Here is a 25,179-nt window from a genome sequence, read left to right on the forward strand (position 1 = left end):
ATCTTTGTTTTATGTTTTAGGATGACTTCAATGTAGATTGTTTTCTCTAATATAAAAATCAGTGCAATTTTCAGATTTTCTTGTCTCTAAATTTGCATTCTCAAACAAGAAGTAAGCATGTAACCAAACGCCGCAGCTTCTAATTTGCATATTTGTTCTGGGCCAATTAGAGGTGCATCAAGGTAGCCAAATAACTTTTTTTCCCAAAATGATCAGTATTGGCAGCCCCTGTATTTCCTTCATAACTGCTTTCTTTCATAACTGAATTCACTTAACATTTTATGAGATTAAAAATAGGATTTGCAATTAGAATTCCTTTAGATTTGTATCTGCTTGTAACTAGTTATCTCATAGCATAGTAGTGTTTCTCCTAGATTTATATTTATGAAAATATAGAGTTTTTTTTGTTAATTGAATTGGTGACTTAATGTGGTCTCCCAAATTTTAGCCTTGTGTTAACACACAAAAGCAAAGACCCACTCTACCTTATTCCCCATCCCATAGCTGGAAAGTATGTAGGTAATTGTAGAAAGCAAAAATGGAACTTGTGTAATTCCCCAGGGTCCCCTGCTTATAGTACTGAGTACAATATAATTTCAGGTAAATAATTGTTAAGCTATTGTTTGCTTAACCATCTGACGTTTCAGCTATAGTATATTAATGGTGACTCAGATGTCATTTGGGTCTCAGTGACGTAAAGATAAGACAATGTGGAAAAAGCACACATGAGAGCATGTGCCTACGTACTGCAGTTAGTAAGTTTTCCTTGAATGATCGCTGCAATTTCTTGTTTTGATCACTCATTGAAACTTTGTAAAGACTGATCAAATTTGTCAAATACAAAACTGACAGGAGCCTTAGTTAAAGTGAATTTACATCTTATCCTTAATATTACATCCCTTCACTGTGCTCATTTCTACACTATCATCCCCAGATCTCTGCTGTCTTTCTCATACTGTATTCCTCCTTATTGTGACCACTTCTCTAGTGTTATCCTCAGTATTGCACTTCCCTTTAATGTTGACTTTTCTCTAGGGTCATGTTCAGTATTGCAATTCTTTTCACTGCCATCCTCAGTATTGCTCTTTATTATTATAATACAGTATTTATTTAGCGCCAACAAATCACACAGTGCTGTGCAAAGTCCATAGTCATGTCACTAGCTGTCCCTCAAAGGGGCTCACAGTCTAATGTCTCTATCATAGTCATATGACACTCCCCTTTAATATTGTCTTTTCTCTACTGTCGTCTTCAGTATTGCACTTCTTTTCGCTACTGACCCTTCTCCACTGCCATCCCCAGTATTGCACTTCACTTAGTATCACACTCCCCTTAATTTTTTTGGACTTTTCTTCACTGTCATCCCTAATATTGTACTCCTCTTTACAGTAAAAATTTCCTTACTGACATTCTCAGTATTGCAGTACCCTTAACTGTTAACTCTTCTTCGCTGTGATTCTTAGTATTGTACTCGTCTTTAGTGTGGACTCCTCTGCTATCACTCCAAAATATTGCAGTACCTTCACTGTGGCACTTTAATTTTTCCTCTACTTACTGTGGTCCCTTTCCCACCATGATTATCAGTTTACAATTCTCTTTACTGTTGCCTCTTCCACACTGCCATCTTCAATATGCCAATATTGCTGTCAGCTACACCATGATCAATTCTCCACCGACATCCTTATTAATGAACTCCCTTTCACTTTAATCTCTTTTCTACCCTTATCTTCAGTATTGGCTTTGTTTCTCTAATGCCATCCATAAGATTACAATTCTTTCATTGTGGGTGCCTATCTATTGTCATCCGCAGTATTACAATTCATTCACTGTAGACTCATTTCCATTGTCATTATCAATCTTAGACGTTTCTTTAATGTGGCCTTTCTCTACTGTCATCTCCAGTATTACAGTATCATTACTTTCTCTAAAAAAAAAAAAAAAAAAATACAACAGCTAGGAGATCCAAGTCGTGCAACCTGTCAAATCAAAGGTCTCTTTTCCACTGAGCAGAAGTAGTTTTGTGGAGTTTACACGCCATGATTTCATATTTATTATTGGACTGGACCTTGCTGTTAATAGTGCATGTTGTATAATGATGTGCATATGGATCTGTTCTATGTGTCCTGGTGATAATTTACTTTGCTAAGTGTACAACCTAAACTCTTTTAGCAAAGCAGTTTCTTTGTGTCTCTTTAAAAAGAATTTTTGCTGTTGCTAACATTTACTTTGCAAGCTGATTAGAAATTGGCTCATTAGGACCGTTAAAGAAAAATTCATATGCAATGCTGAGCAATGATTACAAGTGTTACTTCAACAGTGTGAGCGTTTACTGTTTTTAAATTAGTACTTGGCTTGAAGTTCGACTTGAGGCAAAAAGCTAAATACAAAGTTAAAAAAATTAAAATGTGAACTGCCTTATCTGCAGTAGGATTTGTAATTCTGTATGTTCGTTTTTTATGAATCACACACAGCTGCCAGACTGAACTCTATTTCTTCTGTCAGTATAAAGAAATAGTGTGGTATCATCCACCCACTGCCATGACATTGACTGGACAGTGAAGGAGCAGCAATATAATAACTCAGAGAGAGAGAGAGATCAAAGAGAGAGAGAGGGCAGGGTTTGTTGCTGCTTGCTAATGCCAACCCCAAATAGGTATAATACAAATTTGCAGAGAAGTATAGACAGAGTATGTATGTATGTAGTGTGGGCTATCACTGGGGGTTGCTCATGGTAACAGGATGCTTACAGGGCAGATAATATGCAGCAGACTCCAAAAGTCCAAAATAACAGCAGTTTTATTTCTTTAGCCCTGCTGGGCATCTGTCTACCTCACTGCGTGCCCTCTCTCTCTAACACACACTATATCACCACTGTTCACTCACAGTTTAGGTCTTGTTTGCCCACTGGCTTTCCTGAAGCTCTGTCCCCTTTTCCTGCTGCCTGGAACATACTTCCTCTCAGCCTGGAACCCTCTGGCTGTCATCTCAGCCTGGAACCCTCTGGCTGCCTTCTCAGCACACTCCAGCCTGCAACACATTGGCTGATCATCTCCCCTCCTGCACCTGAGTGCAGGTGAATATAAGCCAAATCAGGCTTGGGTTGGGCCAGGGAACTCACCCTTTCACTCCCTTGGCCGGCTCCAGGACCCTATAGAACCTGGTTCTTTTCTAGGAAACCTATCCAACCTTTTAATACTCTCTTTCCCTGGAGCCTTTAACACTTTCCCTGCATTTCATAGAACACGCTGTCACATATCCCCCCCCCCCCTGTTCAACCCCGGGGGGTTAGACACATTTCCCTAATACAATAAACTAGGATAGGGCCTCTGCATATCCTTCTATACTTTCTTTAAGTTGCTCTTGAAGACCTGTCTGTCTTCCCTATTCTAGACAAAACAACAACAAACAAACAACAACAAAAAATGTTCTTTTTAGAGACCCGGTGCTCTGGAACAGTTTATCTCTGGTCTCTTCTGCAAAGCGTCCTTTCTTAATTCAGTTTCTCTAGATTTTCAGCAGTCTCTTGTTTTTCCTTTGTCATCTTTCCAGTTCTTGCCAAGTCTTTACTATCAATTGAACCTTCTTTCTTGGTCCCACCCTGTGTAAACCGAACATGACAAATGTAGCATTCATATAGCTTTTCCACAGACCAAGTTCTCATGTGCCTCTGCATGGAACGATCAAGATTTGGGAGTCTGGGACTATAAGTATAGCTGCGCAGCTCACATTGGAAGGTTTTCTACAAACTTTCTTTTTAAGTTTTGTTTGTTTTGGAGGCCTCCTGTTTCCAAGCACTTTTTCAGCCATCACTTTCACTGTTGTAGCAACACCTTCCTCACAATGCCTCCTGTTCCTCGGGCATCCTGTTCCTGGTGCAAAACAGGGACAGTTTTTCCCATTTTCACTTCACTTAATTTATTAAACTCTTCCCGCACCTTCTTGAAAACAGAGATACCTTCATGGGTTTCCTTGGAACCATCAATCTTTTCCTTGATGTCTGGAAGAAGCCCATTCAATTCCTCCATTTCCTTTTGAATTTCCTCGGTGGATTCATTTGCAGCTTTTTCCAACAGTTCTGAAGGTAGAGCCACTCTCTTCTCCATGACTCAGCCTCCATTGGCTCAGCTTCTTCTTTCTGCCCTTCAGGCTGCTCTTTTGTAAGTTAGGGACATAAACAGGAAGTTAAACAGAGACACAGAGGTAGTACCTGTTTTATATAAATTTATATAGCCAGACTGGAAGAAAAGTTCACATTTTTTGATTTGTAGACCCCCCCCCAATTACCTGTTCCTAATTCAGTGAGACATTGCCAACATCAGCGTGTCAGTTCCTGTGGAGTGTAAGCCCAGAATATGACCTTTTACTACAGCCTCTTTATAAAATAAATGAAAGTGCACATACACAGGACTGGCTGAGATGTGAAGGTGTTCAGTAAGAGTTAGGTCTTAAGGTAGGATAGGGGTTAAAGGAAACCTTTTCTGAGAGACACACAAGGGCTGCCATTGCTGATATTGTTCTGCCAATGAAAGCAGTCCAGCTGTTATGCTGAGCCCCTGAGTAGCTGAATTTACTAAAAACAAGTAAGTAGATAAGGTTTGTAATTAAGTAAATGTAACACAACATTTTGGACAAGTTTTACAAGTAAAATCAATCTTTGAATTTAGAGGAGCAAAGAGATATTATGACCTTATTTATATGGATACTATTTGCCTTATTATCATTCCTTCTTCAATATTTAGTTCACTGACCTTGACCTATAATGCAGGACCTCACTCTGATGTTCTTGAACTCCATAGTAGTTCCCTGTAAAAACTACTAAAGCCAGTGTGTCAGCATAACAGTCAAGCCGCTAGCTTTTTCAAAAGAAATCACACAGTTGCATTCTCTTTATGTGCCTTAGTTAAGGGTTATTGTAAAGAGGTTAAAGTTATTGCCAAATTACAGGTTATGGTTATTTAATGTCGGAGATCCTTAACAAATGAGGATATACTATAACAGGCATTTTAGTTTATGAATGCCTTAATTGTCCTTTAAATAGAACAGGAGAATATTTCTAAAATGCAGCCAGGGATCCTGGATCTTTTCCTGGGATAAATGTGAAGGCGGCTGTGACATTTAGCTTAAAACAGTACTGAAATAATCTGTTTTAGTTGTTTGGTTTTCTTTTAGGTCAGGGCCTGTAAATAGAAGCGGATGGAAATTTTGTCTGTTGCTAATCAATTAATAAAGGCAAAAACAGTTATACCAACTCTGCAGGTTAGGTTTTGTTGTCAGTTACTCAAAATATGTATTGTTGACTAATCCATGCGTTTTCTAGAAATGGCATAGAAAATGTTGTTTGAGTCTCCTCATCTGGACTCTCCTCATCTGCTGTTGCTCGTATCTAAAACACAGAGGGATATAGTTATGTAGTCCTTAAAGAACAGTGTAGGTGACATCAGCACAAGCAGAGAGTGATGGAAGTTGTCAGCTTACAAGATTTGTGAACAGTAAAGCTGGGGAACAATTGGCTAGTTGATGCTGAATGTAACCCAGCTAAAAAATAAGAAGGGGCTCTATCTAACTTGGTACAATGGCAAATAATGAGATTAGGAGAAGCCTGCAATGAAATCAGAGTAAGCAATTACACCAGAATAGTTTGTAGAATGATGGAAAACTAAAGAGAAGGATAGAGTTTGGCTTTAAAGTTGTTTTTCTCGTAATTTCAAATAAATTGTACCATTCTGCATCATATGGCAGCAGGTTCCTTTAAATTATTATAGTAGTGTATTAAGTGGGGCAGCAGGGTCTACTTTTTCTGTTCGCATTTTAGTTATATTTAGAAACCAGGTCACATTATGAGAGCTTCTGGTAACAAACAGACTGTGTTGAAATGGCTCTAAACTATACTTTTAAATATAGTTCACGGTTTATTGCGCCTTTTATCTGTGTTTTTATATTTTAATAAAGACTCCCCCTCATCCCAGCCAATATTTGAATCATGCAAATACAGAACAGCTTTATTTATTACAGCTGACACAAAAGATATATATATATATATAAATATATATATATAGAGATATATATATAACATTTTATGTAACCAACTGCTTTTAAAAACCCTTAAGTTATTAAAGTAACAGTGGCATCACCATGGAGCTGAATAGGGAAGCCAATGCAGGGAACAAAGCTATGGATAGGACCCAGAAGTTTCGCCTATCACAGGCTGTTTAAAGAAAAGCTCAGGGGGGTGGATGCAGTGCCAGTCATCATGCACAAGGTGATATAACATAGAACATCGGTCTTTATTACAGGACATTGTAATGAGCTGTCTCTTGCTGCATTGATTCTGGTTTCTATAAGCTATAACAGTTTTATAGTTAGAGCCAGTTGTAGTGGCTAAATGCAAACATGAGTTTTTCCAGCTGTTTAGGAACTGCAGGTTCCATCATACTAATTATAATCATGTTTTCCTAGCTGACAGGCTATATCAGGTGTAATCTCACTGACCACACTATTGGCATTGAAATACTTATGTGGGTCATCATGCCATGGGCACACATTCCACTTGAAGGTTCAAGCAGGCAAAACATTCCTTTCAGTGTTTTACAATAAGCTCTAATCTCCGGGAACAATGCTGCATGATTATAAACTACTCCAGAAATATCCATTCTTGTTCTCCTCTGGCAACTCGGAAAGTGATTACTTTGCAGTGTCAGACACTTTGAAGCTTTATTCCATTCAAGATTCTCTGCACACAGCCTGAATCCAGGCAGCCTCTGCAGCTGGAAACTCTTCAATCAGCTCATTTTATGAAGTCCACAGATCAAATAGTTTTGCTGAATGTTTTCTTACCATCTGGATAACAAAAAACTGTCTTTTTAGAGGCTGTGCTAGGATAATGCATTATTTTCATGGGGCACTGATCCCACTGTGGGGACCAAGCACGTTGCATGCTGAGCTCGGCCAGTTTACTAGAGCATATTACATTCAGCATTTTCATTACTTATACATTACTCCTTATTAGTTTTCATTTTTTATTTGATGTTTTTAACAGTTATACCAAACAAATACAAAATAAACAATCAAATAGAAAAACTAAAGCACTCCGTTAACATGTGAAGGAAGGTTACTTGTAGGTGAGTCTTGGTATTCCTAGTTGTTTCCTACAATTACTGCTAATATTTTCCACTTTATTTTGCCTCCCACTTTTAGGGTGCTACTTACAGGCTCCTTACCGTGTAGTGAAGTTGTCAGCATTTTGTGCACACACCCAGGCTGGTTTTACAGGAGGCTGTGCTGATGTCAGCCTATTGCATTACAGGCAGACATGTCTCCAATCTAAATCAGGGGTGGTTAATTGACAGCAATTTCTTTCTAAAGTCTCATTGTTATTACTTCAAAAAGCAGCAGTTTAACATGTTGTCTGTATTACAAAATTGGAGCAGCCCATATATATATATATATATATATACGCACAGAATGCATCTGGGCCCTATTTTAAACTACCTGCACACAGTTTATTTTAGCGATTAACTTACACTACACATATGCCTTTCTTTTCATTTAAAATCTTGTATGTACTATTTTACTTAGTACAAGTCAACAAAAACATCACCAGAATGGGACAAATGCAGCATTATTGTACAGGGAGAACTGTAGTCACATACCTGCTGAAACAAGGCAGAAAATAACATATTTAGCTGTGTCTTTACAATCAAAACAATGTATTATGTTGCTCATCTTCATTATGATGAAGTCAGATAAATTTTCAAGACAATTTAAATTTGTGAGTCGAATCTCTTTAGCAATTCCACACTGATGTGATGTTTTTGAATGTGACACAAACATGATGAAAAATTGTTGAAGGATAAAAGACCATACTCGTTACATTTAGTACTAGGTGAGATAACTCCTATGACTTCATAAAATATAAAAATGTACACTGTCTTTGTTAGGATTGCAAATGTTAAGCATAGTACTGTAATATTGATGCTGCATTACTACACTGTATTAGTACTGCATTCTATTTTTGGAAACATAATTATTGTAATATCATACAGTCAAATCAATAATTCCTGTTTTTGCTCCTTTTCTCATGAAAAGCCATCTAAACACACCCTTATTTCTGCCCATATCAAACACCTAGTTAAAAAACAAACAAACTGTGTAAATAAAATAGTGCTGTATGTATAGAACCTGACTGTCTCATTGTGATGACATTTTGATGCTTGTTGTGCACCTATTGTATCATGGACCTGCTTTTGTAACTTGATGGTGTAAAAGTGGGACCCAGTCTGGTTGCCTGGACATACCTTACCTATTGGATGCTGTAGCCAGTATCCCTTTCAGCATCCAGAGTGCAAATATGTGCAATCATATTCAGGTTTTTTTGTATGGTGTACAAAGTAATAGGAAAGTAATATAAGATAGGTTTGCAAATTGATAAACCACACAGTATTGTTATTACAAAGTCAAATTTGAATGAAAATATTGACTAAAGGAAATGTTTTTTATGTGTTGTCTTTTAAATGTCTCTTGGTAGTTAGTTATGTTCAGCACAGCATTCCAATACTTTTCATTCTAAAAGGAAATATTACAGCTACATTTAACCCTTTTATTATAATTTCAATAATAATATACCAATACAATATTTAAGTATTAATATATACCAGTTTTTAGGAGTTGTAAAAGTAGGCAAAAAGTCTTTCCTGGGAAGTTTTTAGAGCCCATTCATACTAATACCTTGCAATAATGAAGTAAAACACACACTCGTTTTCAATAGAATCCCAATGCATCTTACTAGCATTCTTCAAGACACAGGATTTTAGGTGCATTACAATGCACAGATGTGAGCCATCTGTGCCTTGTGGTATGGTACGCTTCCAGCTGCCTTCACACAGTATGCCTTGCTGCTCAATAACACGTTGCATTAACGCAAATTGCATTACAAGGCACAAGCATCAATGCAAAACACAATCTAAATGGGCTTTCAGTGAATATATCATGATCAAATGCTTGGATGTGCATAGCTTAGTTAGGAAAATTGTGCAGTCATCTACTTTGTTGAGAAAGTGATCCTAAATACCTGATGCTGAAAATTGACCTTTTACACCATCAAGTCAATCTCATTGAATGGATACAGATATTAATTATTTAATAAATCAATAAAAAATGCAAAAAAAGAATAAAAGAAATCTGACTGCTGACACATTGCAATGTCATAAAAAAACACAAAAAGAAAGGATAGTGTTTTCCAATCAAAAACCCAACCTTAAAATGAATAACACAACACAGCAAAAAAAAAAATACAAAATTATAGTGTAAGAAAAAAAAATGCAAACACAATTTTACAGTGCTTAACATCACAATATATAATTAATGTATTTCATAAGTCCATATGGCCACCCAAATTTAGCACATCACTGTTCTTCCAAAGTCCCCATTGACTCATTTTTTTACAATATTTGCTTTTACATTTTCACATTATACGTACATTTACATTACACTCCTTTTACTAAGTGAATTGGGACACACACTTAACAATGAACCTTAACTATATTTATGTGAAAAGCTCATAAATGCTGTTTGCCCCATGTTAGGCTAATCATGCCCCATGTAGAAGCCTCACCTAGAAGGTTTCAGAGTGACAGCACATATAGCCTTGTAAAAAGCAATGGGCCTGATTTATTAAAGCTCTCCAAGGCTGGAAAGGATACACTTTCATCAATGAAGCTAGGTCATCCAGAAAACCTGAAATGGATCTGGTCCTGAATTCAAAACATTTGAATTACCCAGCTTCACTGTTGAAAGTGTATTCTCTCCAACTTTAATAAATCAGGCTCATTGTGTCCAGACCAGAGGTAGGCAAACTCCGGCCTTTAGGCCAGATACGGCCTAGCCAGTATTCCAGTCCGGCCTAACTAGTTATTTATTGTTGGATCCGGCCTAACTGAATTGTCGCGTTATTGTGAGTTCCCCCGATATCGAGTTCCCGGTCGGATTTCAGGGGGCATTTCGATGCCAAGCACGCGCACACATACAGAGACTACACCACGGATGAGTGGAAGACTAAGGCTGCTCACTTGCAGTCACGATTGGAAAAAAACTCTTCCTTGGACACCTTGTTTCTTCTGGCCTAGTGTGCCTTCTTGACCTCCTGAAATGGCCTAGTAGTTCCAAAAATGTGCTGACCCCTGATCTAGACAATCTAGAACCAATAGAAGGAGTTTGGCACGAGGAATGATCACTAGGGACAGGTCTGCTAGATGTACTTAGACTAATAGAAGATCACCTGCACAAGCATTGTTTCTTTTTGGACTAATTTGTGATGTTATTCGATATAATGTGATGATAAAATGATATAATGTTACGATATAATGTGATGATAAAAAATGTGATATTGTACATTTTTTTTATACACTGTTTACACTTGTTATTTTATTTGTTGTCTTAGGTTTTTTCGCTCAAGGTTGGGTTTTTGCAAGGTGCTTTATTTGTATTTTTTTGGTTTATATATATATATATATATATATAATATTTATTTTATATATGTATTATTATATTATATATATATTATTTATTATATATTATTATTATTATGATGCGGACAGTCACATAATCGGTTCTGAAGTCTAACCGGTAAATATGTACTACAATATAACCCAGTAGTAGTAGCAGTATAACAGAGTAGATGGATGAATGAGCTTCGATATTTCCCTTTAAATCATTATTTCTTGATTCTTCTTGCTTTTTTTCACTATTTTACACCTGTACAGTAACATATATGCAGGTAGAATGCTAGTATATCAGTCTTTGGAAAACTGCTAGCATAGCAGAAGGGTTTGCAATGTCCTATTTTTATGTTTTATATGCAGTTAAACATATGTATTGTTTTTATGTATTTACCCATATTTTGAATGTTTGAAACTGTGTAAGAGGTGAACCTATAAATGCCACAGTATATAATTGATGCAATCAAAGTCACATGCATAAATGGATAAAGGGTAATTCAGGTTTGAAACATTTTTAAACCTGAACTCCAGGCAGACATAAAAGTTTTACAGTAACGTTGCTTTATAATATTAAATCATTATATATATTTTATTAAATGTAAAGAGTGTAAGTACTTGAATTTGAGTTGGTATCATGTTCTTGCAATTTACTATGATTTCAGACTGGAAGTGGTAGAGCAGGAGCTCATCAGTCTCCCGCTTTTCATTTCACTGACCAGTTGCAGGCTGGAGAAGGGATAAGACCTGTGACTATTACTTAACTAACTACAAAAGATTAAAATCATGCCTTCTGCTGTGTTTCAAAAGGCTGTGTAAATCTCAAAACTAAATGAACAGAAATACAAATCCTTTGGCAGATATGATGAGTCCAGCTGTTTTTATGGAATTCAGCTTTAAATTGATACTTTTACTGATACAATTGTTTACATTCATTATTGAGAACACAACACAAAAAACATCACCTTTATTCAATAACTTATTTTAGGGTTTTTATTACTTTATGATATTATAGTTGAGACTTGTTTACACAGCTTGGTAACAACTATTGATACAAATTAAAAGTTACATTTTAATGGGACAGAGTGGTATTTTCGTTCTTGGTTTCTAATGTAGGGTGTGGCATTTCCACACCATATTTATTTTATTTTTATTTTGTATCTTCTTGTTTTTCCATTTTTACCTAAAATGTACCCTTATTATTTTGTTCTTCTCCAGTTTTGTTGAAGCTGCACATTATTGTTTGATTTTAGCCTACCAGAACTAATTTTACTCCTGTTTTCACTATCCATGGCCACAACTTTCTATGGCAGTCTTTATCAGTTTACTTATTATTCATGCAAGAAACGGCAAACAGTTTTGCTTGAATTGAAGTTGAATGATATGGGAAATGACTATTTTTTTTTAGCTCGAATAGCACAAAAAGCTGCGTAAAGCTGGAAACTTGAACCAGTCTCAAAATAAATAAGATATTGCTGCCTACACTGAATTGTAAGCTCTAAAAGTTCCAACACACACTGACAGTATGGCTGCACCTTTTTATAGAAGCTGATGTGTAAATGTTTTTTATATCTAATCTGACCAGGGTCAAGGGTTTAGCACTGCATTATAGGTGTTCCTTATTTCTGTTAACAAACCAGCAAAGTTTTTGTCAGTGTTTGGTTATTTACCGCATACCTATGCTAATGGTGAACCTTAACCTCAACCCGATAGGGCTACGTCTACCTGGACGCCTATATATACTTAAATCGCCTTGAAAGCATCTATATTTGGTTATAGCGTTTAAAGCCAAGTGACTACATGGACTGTTTCCCCTGCGTTTAAACTCATGCTTGAAATTCCCATTCATTCAAATTTTCCAGTCGAAACCAGAGCATATTCTTATTGTGCTATAAGAAAAATGCCTTCTTCAGCATTTGGAATGTGTTACAATACCCATCAAATGCCATAAATACTGCAAACACCCCCACTGAAATGAACGGAAGTTTGCAGGCATTAATGTAAGTTTTGGGGGCTGTATGGGGCACTTTTACCTATTTAACATTTTCTTTGCTAAATACTTTTATAATTGCCTAATAACTCTGACATTACTTCCTAGAGTTGCTGTGTGTACTGTTATTTAGCCATATAGAGGCTTACCTGTCAGTTTTGGATTGATATTCAACACTCTCTGGACTGTTGGAGAAGAGTAAAAGTAGACTTTAACAATACCTTTAGTTTTATTTCATGTAATCATTACAGCACCTCCTGATTTTGTAAAGCTGGGTGTCTATTTTCAGCACTGAGCTCGGACAGAAGATTGGATGGTGTTATAGCTTAATACTCAGCTTTGTTCTGCCCTTATGTAGACAGGATACACCTAAATATTATTAACAATAAAGTAAATTTGTACTTTTATCACAATTAGTAGAGTTTAAGATTAGTAAACATGTCCAGTTTGCATTGTTTTTCTTTAAACTGGCCCAAACTGTTTGTTTAACCATCTGTGGACAATTGGCATTATTAGCACATGCAGACAGTAAAATAGGGCATGTGAAATACACTGAGCCTGATTTATTATAGTTCTTCATGACTGGAGAAGATAGACTAATATGGATGAACCTGGATGATCCAGCTAACATGATACGGATTTCTTAAAAGTAATTTTCTATTAGTTGGCAAATGTTTTTAATCCTAGACCAGATCTATTGTAGATTTGCTTTATCTACCAGTCAATCTTGTCCAATCTTGAGCTTTATTAAATAGCGACCACTGTGTCATTTTTTCTCCACTGCTATCCTTCTCACACAACAGCTCATATCAGCAGTCAAAAGTTGTATGATTGCAGCATCTCTAAAAAAGAATGTCTGACAAGTGTCTCAAGCAACCCTGTGTAGCTCCTTCGGACTGCAGCACTGATTTTTAAAGAATTTGACAGCTGGCGGCAGTGAACGATACTAATATCACTTACAGCCACCTCTAGCAATTCCCTCTACATTAACACTCTACATGCCGCAGGGAAATGCTACCATGTAGCGCATCCCCCGTGGCAGGGGTTCCTGGCATGATATATGAGAATCGCAGCCTCACTGCCAGTGTGAACTAAAAGTATGCGCAGAGTGCTATCAGCTCCAAAATCCAAATCCAACACCCAAAGCAATTCTTCCAAGGAAGAAAGGATCAGCATATCGCAGGTGATAGACTGAATGATTGAATTTTAAAATATCTATAAGTATGGCTGTATGCCTATTGTATAACTTTATAACTTTTTCACTTTCTTGTTAAAGAGTTTCAAACTATTGTAGTTGCAAAGCAAATGTATTTGTGTGCTGTGCGGACAGTATTGTAAGTAGTCCCATGATGTATATTAGCGACGTCAGTGAATAGTTGGGTTGAACAGGGATAAGAGGATACGAAAAATTACCAATCTATTGGGGCTTGACACCAGTGCAGGCGCCTAGGGATCTTCATGCATATAATCAGTGGGGGACTCATTGCTATGGAGCTAAAGAGTATAAAAATTATGTTTGTAATTACAATATTCATTTGCTAACGTAAGATGTGTTAAGGGACCCTTCCTAATGTTTTACAAGAGTGGCTAGGACAAATTAAGATGCTATAAATTCTATATTCGTGATAGATAGATAGATAGATAGATAGATAGATAGATAGATAGATAGCCTTGCAAATCAGCTTTCATTTTCTTTTTATCCTTTTTACTACGGTTCCTTTTTCAGTAGAGTAGAGAAAGGTGAACACTTTCCCATATACAGCTGTAAAACCGCATTATTGTCAGTTTTTATACAGTGAGGAAAAGAAGTTTTTGATCCCCTGCTGATTTTGTTTGTTTGCCCTCTGACAAAGAAATGGCCAGTCTATAATTGTAATGGTAGGTTTACTGTAGGTGTGAGAGACAGAATAACAACAAAATAACCCTCAAAAACCTAGTGTTCAAAAGTCAGAGCTTGACTGGCAATGTAATGCGTGAAATAAGTATTTGATCCCCTATCAACCAATCTGGAGACTGGCTAGGCCACTCCAGGACCTTCATGTGCTTCTTCTTGAGCCACTCCTTTGTTGCCTTGGCCGTGTGTTTTGGGTCATTGTCATGCTGGAATACCCATCAACGACCCATTTTCAATGCCCTGGCTAAGGGAAGGTTGTGCTCACCCAAGATTTGATGGTACATGGCCCCGTCCATTGTCCCTTCGATGCGGTGAAGGTGGCCTGTCCCCTTAGCAGAAAAACACCCCCAAAGCATAATGTGTCCACCTTCTCCATGTTTGATGGTGGGGATGGTGTTCTTGGGGTCATAGGGAGCATTCCTCCTCCTCCAAACACGGCGAGTTGAGTTGATGCCAAAGAGCTCAATTTTGGTCTCATCTGACCACAACACTTTCACCCAGTTCTGCAAGATTTCAGGCCTTCACAGCGCAGTGTGTTACCATTTGTTTTCTTGGTGACTATGGTCCCAGCTGCCCTGAGATCATTGACAAGTTTCCCCTGTGTAGTTCTGGGCTGCTTCCTCACCATTCTCATGATCATTGCAACTCCATGAGGGGAGATCTTGCATGGAGCCCCGGACCCAAGGAGATTGACAGTTATTTTGTGTTTCTTCCATTTGCAAAATATCGTGCAAACTGTTGTCACCATCTCACCAAGCTGCTTGGTGATAGTCTTGTAGCCCAGTCCAGCCTTGTGTAGGTTTGTGTAGGACAATCTTGTCCCTGACACCCTTTGACAGCCCCTTGGTCTTGGCCATGGTGGCTAGTTTGGAATCTGATTGATTGCTTCTTTAGACAGCTGTCTTTTATACAGGTATTTTAAAAAGCTTGGATTAGGAGCACTCCCTTACAGAGGATGCTCCTAATCTTAGCTCATTACTTGCATACAGTGTAGACACCTGGTAGCCTGAAATCTTGCTGGTTGATAGGGGATCAAATACTTATTTCACTCATTACAATGCACATCAAGCTCTGACTTTTGAGCACTGGGTTTTTGAGGGTTCTTTTTGTTATTCTGTACAAAATCAGCAGGGGATCAAATACTCCTTTTCTTCACTGTACATAATAAATGCATAAAAGATAGAGTAGATCAGGTAACTGTCAATTGAAGTGGTTTTTCACTCTTGTGATTTTTGTTCATGATATTTAAAGGTAAGAGAAAGTTTGATCAAAATGAAAGCATTAAAAGGGGTTTTCTGTAGTAATGTAAAGCAAAAATAATCTCACAATAGTCATCTGTCCCCATTTTGTCAAATGGAGCCACCATCTTCCTTCTTCTTTTCTTTTGGTTTGTTATCTTCTGCCATCTTAATTGGCCGCATGTGCAAGGGAAACCAGGATTACTGGATATCCCTGGTATTAGCTCAGTGAATTTTGACAGCTGGGTGACAATCAGGCAGATAAGAACAGTTATTACAGCAGCGATATCATCTGTTTATTTCTGCAATAAAACCTTGCTTGATCTTCACTTGTTTAAAGCATGACTTTAGTTTCAGGATCTGCCTCTGCAGAGTGTCTCATAACCATCTTGGAGGGACTTAATTCAACTTTTAATTAGTTGAATGTATTTTACAATAGGTGATGATAAACACATTTTTGAGATTTTTTTATCTATGTAAAAAAATTTGGTAGGTGGAGGGAATAATATTGAATCAGAATTACAGGGAAGTCTCCTTACAACTGTTATTGCTCAGTAGGACTCTCATACCGGTCATACACATGCTCGAGTTAAGATGAGCAAAGCCTCCAAAGTTTGATTTACTGAGGGTTTGGCAAAACTTGTTTGGAATTCCTCAAACCTAAACTTATCACTAAGTCTGCCTAAATGCTATAGATTGCTGAACAGGTTTATAGCAAACCTGGGAACTTGCCGGGACGGGCCAAAATACTTTTTTCAGCCTAAGTTTCTGAGCCACTGTGTTTTCCATGGCTCCTTGATATAGAGAAAAGGTGTTACAGAGAAGCCACAGAAGAAATATAGACTAACAGCTTACTGGGAGTTGCAATGACTCTTCTCCTATTTGGAAGCTCACAGAAAGGAGAAGAAGGGTCAGTAATAACAGGATAAGCTGCTTCCTTTTGGTGGAGTAAGGAGAAGGAGCAGGAAAGTTGAAACTGAACTCTCTACATGGCCTCCCAGGGACACAGAGCAAAGAGGGCACCATATAGAAATGGCTAGAAGGCCTGAAAAGGTGCAAGGGACCCTGTAAGTGAAAACTATTTACCTATCACTAGAATCTGCCTGTTAATAGTGATTGTTACTAAGGGTTATATTACTGGTGAATGTCAGTCACTACAAGGCCTGGTAACGGTGGAATTCACTGACGCTCAGGAGCCTGTTACTAGTGAATTGATGTGTCATTGGAGTATCTTTCTATTAATAATTTCTAATAATGTTGATATTATTACATTGCATGTCTGCTGCTCTATCTGCATACAATTGCATTGACATCCTATTTTTATGGGACCCCTTACTTACATCATCCTGTAGTACATCGCCTTAAATCCCTTCCACAAAAAATGGTAATGACACAAGCAAAGTATCCTATGTTTCATTAACAATATAGACAAACTGGCTTTGGTTTGGTTTGCTATATACTTGCCAAATATTCTTCTTCCTCTTTTGCAAGAGAATGCGACCAAACATGGAGATAGTATCCATCTGGTACTGCGCTGCAAATATAAATAATGGGCGGTGCTGTCAGGGGTAGTAATTTCATCGAAAATCACCAACCAATGGTTGCACTGTCCACTATAAATATTAGCAACCGACTCCTAACATCATTCCCATTCAGTCAAATATTAAAAAATCAATGACTTAAAAGAGCCTATGCAGTTGTTTAGAGAAAAATGGTAACTTACAGTATAACCGATTTTTTTTTCCCCTCAAATTTGTGAACTAGAATTGAACTTTAAAGAAATCAAATAAAATGCATGTTTCAAAAAAACCAAAGAATAGAACAAATACCAAAAATGCATATTTTTTCTACCGGTCTACTTTTTCATGCGTGATGTGACAGTATTCCTGGGCAGCAGACGTTAACAGAAAACAGAAACCATCATTGTCCAGATATGACAGTATCACATACATAGGAAATGACCTTTAATTTTCTGCTGTTTCTTTATACTTTCATTTGAAACAGCAATCGCCTGACTCGATTACAACCAATATTGATATCTATTTGTGTGTCTGGCTGGCAGAGATGGTAATGATTGTGATCCGCTGTGCTGGAATAGAGAGGACTGAAATTATATAAACTCTAAAAACTTCATTGTGTGCTGGCAGAACATTTGCCTTCAAGCATTAGAGCTTCCATTTGTTAAAATAAAACATTGTCACTGCATTAACAAATCTGTACTCACACAGCCAAGTCCTCTATATACATAGCTGTGATGTACAGTATTAAAAGGCCACTTGTAAATAGGTTCCTATTTGAAATATTTCTGCTATACATAAATGGCAACATTTAACAAGAAAATCCATTCATTCAAGGGGGGTTAAAAGCTATTTTATTAGCCAATAAAAATAGATCCAGACGCAATGACTTAAATCTCATATAAACCTGTGCTGACAGGTATTGTATGTATTTTTCTCCATTACTTTCCGGTAAGCAATCTAGAGCAATGATTTACAGCCAACACTGGAGCATGTGCATTGTGGTACTATTGTGTTAACTTGTTAAGGTGCTATTTGAAATGTGCCACCAGTGCAAAGGGACCCTAAGGGCCAATTTACACCTCTCTGTTTTGTTATTTTTCAGTAGATTATGTGGTGCGGCAACTTGTCATGCAGCAGTTAGTGGATTGCGGTGACATTTAATGTTAGTGGCCCCCCAAGGCACCTTTAATACATGTATTGTGGTGCACAATATGTAATACAGCATCAAACATTGTGGGGCACTGCTTTGGAACAAACTGTTGGATGCCCATTTTTTTTGGGTGGTCTGGTCGATGTGCAACATGTATTAACACATATTGGTAGCTGCAACGTCTTGCTCGTATCCCTATTTTCATCCCCAACTTACACTTTAATTTTTCTAAAATGAGTTTTATTTTCGTTTCTCCTGACTATGCCACTTACTATGGTCTGGCTCAATACACCAATGGAATGAGTTCAAACAAAAAGGGAGCCACCTTTTTCACTTTGAAGGGTTGCTCAGCCTCACAGCAGATGCACTAGACTCCTTGCTTCTGCCCCCTGAATCAATAGCTTCCCTCTTGCTGCACTCTTAAGAAATTTGCACAGGCTGGGCTGGTTCTCTACCAGAGTCTCACCCTTCTCTCCTTTCTTCCTCGGAAAAACTGTGTCCCCCCCTCTCCATGCAACAGGTTCCTTTTTTTTGTTCCCTCTCCATGCTGCCATCTAGCGGTGGTTTAGGCACAGTGTCTTCATACAATTTAATTACATTGCTTTTTGATGCAAAAAGTGATCCTATTTTTTTTTTTGCATAGAAATTTTTGTTTATATTGTGGGCCTGTAATTCTTAGGATTAACCCCCGGGTATGATAATTATATTTATTTATTATATTATAAATTATAATATAATACATAAATATAAATAATAATTTAAAAAAATAATGAAATAATAGACAACAATGTAATCTTAAAATATAAAATTAAAAATGTACTTTTATTTTTATTTCATGTTGTGTGGTGTTTTTGCACTGTAAAAACCATTTAAAAGCAGATTACATTGTAATCTGCTTTTAAATTTCCCTCCCAGACACACCCCCCAATACATCACCACTCGCATCACCCAGAAGATGATCCGGGGTGATGTGAGTGGGGATTTCCCGTCTGTCTCACACAGACGCTGGAGCTGCTCTACGTCTCCCGAGAGATGCAAAGCACAATGCAGGACTTCAGGGGTGGTCACCCCCGGAATTTGCAATTGCTGCTCGCATCTGCAGTGAGATGTGAAGCACAATGCAGAAGTCCTGCATTGTGCTTCGCATCTCACTGCTGATGCGAGCAGCGGCGTGGCCGGGACCCGGGTGGTATTTAAAAGCAGATTACTCAGTAATCTCCGTAATCTGGAGACCTTTATTGTTCCTCTAAAGTTCGCCCAAAGACAATCAGGTCATCCAGATACACCAGTATTTCCAAAAGATGCAAATAACCCAGTGTCCTCTCCATCAGCCGTTGGAAAGTGACTGGAGCTCCTTTCAGGCATTGAGGCATCCAATTAAACTGAAAAAATCCAACAGGACAAATGAAAGCCATCTTTTCCTTATCTTTGGGATGCATGGGAATTTGATGATACCCACTTCTTAGATCCTGCACACTAAACTACTTAGCCCCTGAGAAGCACTGTAAGGCATCCCCAATCCTCGGATTGTATGATAGTCAATGCATAAACGGAGAGACCCGTTCTTCTTCCAGACCACTACAATTGGCGAGACATAAGGGCTTCTTGACTCACTGATAACTCGTCAGGCACTGGTGAGACGTTTGGACATGGCAGCTCCTCTACGAGTTCATCGGACACTCCCCCCACTGAGAGAGAAGGAGCAGTGGGGTTGGTGGGCTTCACTTCTCCTAATAGCATCCGAGCCCGGAGCTCTATCAGTGAACCAGTGGTATTTTTGACACTTATAGGAATTTTTCCCTTATTTCATTTTAGATCCTGAGTGGGCACTGTCTCCGGTACCAGCTCAACTCTAGTCTCTTGGCCTTCCCCAAATGCTGTCGCCAAAAGCAAATAAGGCCCCGGCTGTTTATATCTCAACCGCACTTCTGCTTTGAGGCATGCCACCTCCCCCGGTTATAAGACTCTCTTTTTGTTTTCCAGAAGCCACAATTTTCCCACTCCTTCTGGTGGGCATCCTTTTACAGACTTCAGTAAAGGATGAATTTTCTCTGATGAAGGGCCTTCTTGATCCACTAATAGGGTGAGTATTCTCCACACCAAATTTGAGTTTTTCCCTATGATCAGGGAATTTCCCGAGGACCCAGGGGAGCAAGTGTACACAATGGCAAGGGTATTGTAGGACCCTTCTGACTCAGCCAACCGAGGATCCACAGTCAATCAGATCTGAACATAGACATTATAGGGAAGGTTCTGGGCACCAGCACCTCAACTCTCTAAACTCTCCAACAACTATATTGGTATGTGCTTCAGATGCTTATCATATAAGTCCTGGTATAATAGGGTGACCTGGGCTCCAGAGTCAAGGAGGGCCTTAGTATATATCTCTTTGACTTGAATAGGAATCACATGGGAATGCCCAATCAATTCTTTGGGGATTTTCTGAATATCATTTACCTTGGAGGTTCCAGTGGTCTGAAAACTCCAGCTTTTTTTTTTTTCCAGAGCAGAGCTGGAGGCTGGTGTGCCTGTCGCCTCCGTAACAAGGAGGCAGTTCTAGGCATATAGGCTAACATTTTCCCTTTCTCTTCCTCATTTTTTGAATGAAGCTGACTAAAATTTTAGGATACCCAGTTGGCTCCTTTACTGGGACCCTTGGAAGTTTCCCTGATGCTTTTCTGCAGGTAGTTACTTGGTCACCTTCTTCAAGTTCCCTTGGTTGGGGCAGATGTCCCTTTTCACCACATCGGTAGCAGTATCCCCATAATGGTCGTGGTCTTTGGTGGCCTCTAACAGTGGTCTAACTTTCATGGTCCTATTTTCTCTTAGCTTCTCTACTGTTTCTTTCAACTCTACGTGGGATGTGGTAAGAGCCTGAACCGCCTGCATCATCTAAGACTGTGATTGCGCAAACTTGGTGAAAGTGTCAATCAAGGTAACCACTTGGCTTTGGAATTTGGTCAACCCGGAGTCAGTGACTTCAGTAATAAAGGAAGCAACACTTGCTGACAACGGGGTAACTCTGTTCTCCAGCAAACAGATTGATGCAGACACAAGCAAATTATTCTGGGATTTGGCGTCTAAATGGGCCTCTTTCTCTCTCACTTCTTGGATCAACTGGGTGTAAGTCAACTCATCCCCTCTTTCTCTTATTCCTAACTTCCACATGACTGGGTACATTGGTTGAGCCCCTTGCAGTACCTGAGCAATTCTCACTTGATCAGTCTCCATCGGGTCCACCCCCTTCTTCAAAAGGATTTGATGGAGTATCTTGTCCAGTCGAGTGATATAAACTTCTCACCCGCACTCTGTAAAGTGTGCCCAAATTGGTACAACTCTGATATCTTTTCAGTTCTACCAAACACATCAGGCAGGGCATCCAGATAATCTTGAGCCACACAATCTTTCTTACACAGAGTCAGGTTTCGAATGGCCTCCGCTTCGGGTCCTTTCAGACTCTCAGTAATACGCTGTTTCTTGTGAGATTCAGGGACGTCCCATTCTGTCAAAGCCTGAGCGGCCTGGTCCACCCAGAATTCACAGTAGTCTCCCTGAAAAAAAATGTAATTTACGGTACCCAAATCTGATATGGGACTGGGTAGGTAAATACCTCTCAACCAGATGACTAAGGGCATTCAGGACATCTGATCCTATTACATTCTGGGAACTGGCAGCTCCTATATATATTATACTTGAAGTGGTAGGTGGTGTCTCCCCTCCCTGTAATATCTCGGATGGTGGGGCGGCACTCAATTCAGGAGTGATATCATGGGCCAGTTTCTCCTCAGGAAGTGGTATACTTATGGGTAACTGCTCCTGTGACAGAGGGTCTCTCTATTCCAAAAATGCATAGGTCTGCGTTGGGTCAGTCTTAATATCCAGCAGAAAACTCCTGCCCATACCAGATAACCTCTGGCTAACTTTGCAAATTTGTGGATCAGTCCATGTTACACCAGGCAGCTGCAACACTTTAAAGTTCTCTGGAGACGATTTGTGATGCTTGCACCACTCTGCAACTGTCTTTGAGTCCATTATGTAATGCAGGCAAACCGAGGAATCCAAGTAGGTTTAGAATAAAAAATAATAAGGAAAAAAAAAACCCTCAGGTGGGGCTGGAAATTTCCAGTTCTCCTGACTATGCCACTTACTCTGGTCTGGCTCATTACACCTATGGAATGAGTTCAATAAAAAATGGAGTTTATTTTTGTTACCACTTAATAAAGTGAGTTTAAGAGGTGAATAACATATAATATAGAATAAAAAAAACTTTAATGGAGCGCTCATGAGTCAAACAGTTCTCCTTCTTGGGAAAAGCAAAGGGGGAGAAGATAAATGCAGTTCTGACATGAACATATAAGGATTCCTCTCAATTCTAACAGGGACTTCCCAACAATGCAATGAGTCAATGTAAGAATAAGGGCAAAGGAGAAAGGAAAATAATCAAAGCCACCAGCAGGCAAACAGCTAACAGATTTGAGTGCCAGGAATAGGTTATATCTGACACTCCAATTCCTATGTCAGCAGGAATTTGTTAAATGCAGAAGACTGCTGTTAGCAGTCAGAAAAGATTCTTCATACAACAGGCAGAACTTATCTGAAGGTCCACAGCCACCTGTTCCACTTTGAAGGGTTGCTTAGCCTCACAGCAGATGCAATAGAGTCCTTGCTTCTGCCACCTAAATCAATAGCTTTCCTCTTGCTGCTCTCTTAATCAATGTTCTGAGGCTGGGCTGGATCTCCACTAGAGGGTCTCTCCCCTCTCTCCTTTCTTCTTTAGAAAAACTCTGTGCCCCCTCCCCAAACAAACCGTTCCCCCAGCCCCCTCTCTCCTTGCAACAGGTTCCTCTTTTCTTTTGTTCCCTCTCCATGCTGCCATCTAGCGGTGGTTTAGGCTCAGTGTCTTCATACAACATAATTACATTTGTAACAGCATTAACCCTAAAGTCTTTAAAGGACATAAACACATCTGCTCCCTTACAGGACTACATTAGCAACAATGAATAAATGTAACTGATGTCGGGGCAGATTTTAGCAGGAATCAGTATATTTCCAAATGGCAATAATATTATATATTTCATTAGAATGTAAGGCTTGGGTTGGTTAATCAACCATACTTAACTACTGACTGTACCATGCCAACTGTGCAATGTTATGGCTGGAATTCAGTTTAGTACTAAATGGTAGCCATGCTTTAAACTTTGTGTCACCATGCTTCCTGTCAATATCAAAGCATAAATCTATCAGGTAAGATGCTATAATGCATTAAGTAAACTTAAAAATATCCAGCAGTCTGGAAGCATCACAACTAAATTCGTCACATTTATTAGTTTACCATAAAGCATTTATAAGTACAGCAAAGTTCATATGCATTTTGGATCATAATATACTTTGCTATCTTGCTTAAAAAATTTACAGTAGGAGGTCTACCTGAATGTCTGTCTATTGGCATGGCTACTAGAAATATTTATGGCTGCAATATAAGAAGTATAATGCAGTCGTTTTTAAGCTAACTATAAAATGCTATTTGCTTGGCATTATCTGGTTTCAGTGATCCAACATAGCCATACAGCCACTGATCTTCAGAAATAGACATTAGAATAGTTGGCCTATGTATCTGTTCTGTAAACAAGAAATAGAAAATGTTTTACAGCCCTAGTTCCCTATCCAGCCACCCTACTCAGAGACCTTATTAGGAAAAGCAGTTTAATTGTTTTTATTTTTCACAAATTCTTCAATACAATTTGCAGTGTAAAGCAAGGTTTTGTGTATCATTTGCTATTCTGATTTCCTAAGTCCTGTCCCCTACCCTAGTGATAGTTCTTTGTTAGTTCTGAATTTGGTAGTTCTGGTAATAGTAATTGTACTTTTTGGGTGAAAGGAGAGTTGTCCCGATCCTTTATATTGCATTGTAAAAAACATGAAATGTTGAGAAAAACCAATGAATGCCTTGAACAGGGTAGACTAGATAAAATTTATCACAACTGAAATATCTGCTATATATCTATGTATCTCTCTGTTAACTTAACATGTCCTAAATACATCTAACACATCAAGTCCCTAAAGTAAAAGCCAACCCACAATGGAACTGGACATTTATCTTTTAAATACACTAAACATTTACAAATGTACAATTTTATTTTTGGCCACTAGATGGTGCTCTATTACTCTACAAGAAAACTTTACAAACTGAAATGGGAATTAAAGTCATACATCCCTGTGTTCCCCTAACTATATATGTTTGTGTGTGTGTATGGTGTGTATATATTACATAATATATTATAAATCCAGATCTTTACACAGATAATAGGAGTAACAAAGCTCTGGAAACTGCAATGTATTACTTTATTGTAAAACCATTTCTAATGATTAGTACAGAAGGTAAAGGATACACATAGCCTCAGTATTAGGATACCAAATGCATGGTTTGTGTTGGGCTGGTATGTTTGGGACATGTAAGCTCTTCTGCTTATGTCATTATGCTGGTCTGAGCAGCCATATGCCATGCTTTAACAACGGGAAGGGAAGACATCATTGTAACCATTGACACCATCCAGCAGGAGCTTAATTCCAGCTGTGGTGGACCAGTGAAACCATGGGGGTGCACAGGGAGGTTATTAGCCGATTGCTAGGTTAAAGAGTGTTCCGGGGCCGGAAGGAGTTCTTCTTACAAGAAAACTTATATAACGGAATTGGGCCAAGTTACAGAGTCTTGTAAATGTTTCTGTTTTAGTTTTGCCATTCTATGAATAGCTGTAGAATTGATCATCAATATACTATAATCCAAAAGTAATGCTTTGTTTTTATCTTATATATTTATGTGTTTATACGCTCCAAATGTAAGTAATTTGAATATGACCAGTGAAATTGTCATCCTCTTCATTATGATAAATGTATATG

The 25,179-nt window shown here is 38.4% G+C and overlaps 1 protein-coding gene across 2 annotated transcripts in view; it reads left to right on the forward strand.

The window, feature by feature from the left end:
* Positions 1 to 25,179, forward strand: part of FGF12 (fibroblast growth factor 12) — a 264,552-nt gene that overhangs the window by 96,037 nt on the left and 143,336 nt on the right. The gene's annotated exons all lie outside the window — the stretch shown is intronic.

Source organism: Pyxicephalus adspersus, chromosome 4 (assembly GCF_032062135.1).
Source record: "Pyxicephalus adspersus chromosome 4, UCB_Pads_2.0, whole genome shotgun sequence".
Lineage (NCBI taxonomy): Eukaryota > Metazoa > Chordata > Amphibia > Anura > Pyxicephalidae > Pyxicephalus > Pyxicephalus adspersus.